Source organism: Monopterus albus, unplaced genomic scaffold (assembly GCF_001952655.1).
Source record: "Monopterus albus unplaced genomic scaffold, M_albus_1.0 scaffold306.1, whole genome shotgun sequence".
NCBI classification, from domain to species: Eukaryota; Metazoa; Chordata; class Actinopteri; order Synbranchiformes; family Synbranchidae; genus Monopterus; species Monopterus albus.
This window is the reverse complement of record NW_018128186.1, coordinates 215,107-218,300: the sequence shown is the minus strand read 5'-3', so window position 1 is coordinate 218,300 and position 3,194 is coordinate 215,107. Positions and strand designations below refer to the sequence as shown.

Genomic DNA, 3,194 nt, shown 5'->3' with positions numbered 1-3,194 from the left:
GAGTGCAGGCAGGTTGGAGTGGGTGGAGAAAGGTGTCAGGAGTGTTGTGTGACAGAAGAGTGTCAGCAAGAATCAAAGGAAAGGTGTACAAGACAGTAGTGAGACCAGCTATGCTGTATGGGTTAGAGACTGTAGCAGTGAGGAAAAGACAAGAGGCAGAGATGGAGGTAGCAGAGATGAGGATGTTGAGGTTCTCTTTAGGAGTGACCAGGATGGACAGGATTAGGAATGAGCACATCAGAGGGACAGCTCAGGTCGGCTATTTTGGGGACAAGGTCAGAGAGGCCAGATTGAGATGGTCTGGACATGTGCAGAGGAGGGATAGTGGTTATATTGGTAGAAGGATGTTGGAGATGGAGCTGCCAGGCAAAAGGTCAAGAGTAAGGCCAAAGAGGAGATAAATGGATGTGCTAAAAGAGGACATGAAGTTAATTGGTGTGAGAGTAGAGGATGCCGAGGATAGTTAAATAGAAATATGATTCGCTGTGGCGACCCCTAACGGGAACAGCCGAAAGAAGAAGACGACTTTTCATAAATTTAGTTTCCTTTATTAACTTTTCAGTTCTTCATTTTCTTTTAGTTACGTTACATACCTTTCTGTGCAGATTCTCAATAATCCAGGTCATAGTAAACTGAAAAAAACTCAGAAAAAAATCAAATGGACTAGGTTTCTAGGTCGAACTGATGAAGCCTCTTGGATGAGAAGTGAAACATCTTCGATCTAGAAACCTGGTGATGAGAATCGGAATTTCCTCTCCAAATTGTTGTTTAAATCAGAGAAACTGAATCCAAAATTACACCGCTCTTGTCCAGGGCGGACATAGCCCAAGAAGATAAATGTAATGTGAAAACATAAATCGGGGTTTAGAGAATGGATTTCCTGCATGAGCGCTGTCTCTCTGATCCCAGCGCTGTAAGACTCCACCTGTGCCCAGACTTTGAGTAAACTTCCTGTTGATTTTAAACAGTCCTCTCCTGTCTTCACTTCTGACGCTTCCAACAAAAGAATTTGGTAATTTCTAACAGCATTCACATCCTCGACTTAAGTAAAAATACTATCGCAGTGTAAAAGTAATCTGTTACAAGTCATGCACTGAAAATATTAAGTATTATCATGAAAATGTACTTAAGTATTAAAAGTAGAAGTAGGCTACAAATTGATTATTAATATACCTCATCATAATAAGTTAAAATTGGGGCACCAAGGTTTTTTATCTTGTGAGCTACATGGTCAACAATAAACAATTATTAATCTAGTGTCAATATGAAAGCAGTAAGCTCTCTAGACAGGGAGGTTTTTATTCTAACAAAAGAAACCATTAAAAATGGCAGTTCTGTAAATCTAAATATGCTTATTTACATATTTACAAAGGGGAAAAGGGGGAACAAATTGTAAAATGGAGCAGATGGTACATAATGAAACAGGAATGAATTGATGAAGAAATGAATCAACTGCTGAACAGCGATAGTGGAAGAATGAACTAAATTGGTAAGAGCGGCGTAATTTTGGATTCAGTTTCTATGATTTAAACAACAATTTGGAGAGGAAATTCTGAGTTTCTGGAGGTTATGGGACTTACGGTTACAAGATGTCAGTTTAGCCATGAGGGTACTTAGCTTTAGCAGTTATCAGAAGTGCTGAAGTTCCATGTGGCCAGGGTAAGAAGTGGTCTGCTACTGAACCCTTTCTAAGCTCAGAGTGGAGCTCATGATCCAATGTGCAGGACACCTTTTGGGCTATGGGCTTGGAAGATGCCCTTCATCATCAGACAGGTTGTCTCATTATTTTTGATAAGTTTTCTCTCCGTCTTTGCCACGGTGTCAGCTGTCTTTGTTCGGATACTGGCTGGGCTAGAGGTCCAGTTTCTGTGCATGGCTTTTGTAACTGTGTCAAAGGAACCACGCCTAATTTAACACTGATCACAACTGGACTGTTCTGATGGTGTCTCTATAGCTTAACACAATTTGGCTGGAATAAAACTTAATGTAGACCTTGTCCTCAAAAGTTATACCTTTGAAATATTTAGCTTTATTTTGAAAGTTTTGCCCCATTCAAATGAATGGGAAAATTCTACTTCAGCATACTTTCAGCCATTTCAGGTCTCAAAATGTTCAGCTCTTCAAGAACATTCATGCTTCTATTCAGAATTTTTCTAAACTTCATATTTTTGAAATATTTAGCTTTATTCTGAAAATCTTGCCCCATTCAAATGAATGGGAAAATTCTTCAGCATAATTTTAGGTATCAAAATGTTCAGCTCCTCAAGGACATTCATGCTTCTATTCAGAATTTTTCTAAAACTTCATCCTTTTAAAATATTTAGCTTCATTTTGAAAAATTTCCCCATTCAAATTAATGGGAAAATTGTACTTCAGCATACTTTCAGGTAAATATGCCTTTCACATGTCAAAATGTTCAGCATTTTCAGGGTGATCCTTCAGCACACAGCATCCACATGCATTTTCGACAGGAAATGCATTTCTCTAGTTGTAAAAAGCATTTATTTTAATGTAAATGATGTCACACTATAAGACAAAAAAAATTGACTAATCAAAGTCAGAACTCCTTAATTGAAGTTACTGCAACTTCCTGGATGAGCACAGACCCCTTTATCATAGTAATGTCAAAATTATTGCCCATTAAAAATACAGAATATAGTCACACCATAAGATATGGACAACATTTTTTTGACCATAAATTGCTTTAACATAATGCACAGACATCAGTACTATCTGGGTCCGTTGGAAACACTCTGTTCTTACTCTGACTGTACATCTCTCTCAATTATTCATGTAATATAGACATAGACAGACAGACGTATGAGTAAGGTAACACAAGGTCCACAGAGTGACACCATATGACAATGTTGATGTTCGGATCAAAATTCTAAGCAGAGGTATTTACGGTCCCGCTATATTACTGCTATACGGTACTAATCCTATCAGAGGAACAAGATAAACATATATCAATAACAAAAGCTTATTTTTATTGTATGTGACACCGTGGACAGGCAGAACTGTATGTCACGTTGAACACCCATTTACAGTAGACATGAAGCAGGGCAGTCAGCTCAGTGAGTTGCATTCTTTTAACGCCCACTAACTTGGTGAATTTCTCTCCAAAATGTGGCACCATGTCACCGGTTTGGCGTTCACGATGGGCTGGGTGGGGTGCAGAGCAGAAAGGAGAAAGC

At 38.6% G+C, this 3,194-nt stretch overlaps 1 protein-coding gene across 1 annotated transcript in view; it reads right to left on the bottom strand.

Annotated features, from left to right (window-relative positions):
* Positions 1-3,194, bottom strand: part of vps35 (VPS35 retromer complex component) — a 63,775-nt gene that overhangs the window by 59,704 nt on the left and 877 nt on the right. The gene's annotated exons all lie outside the window — the stretch shown is intronic.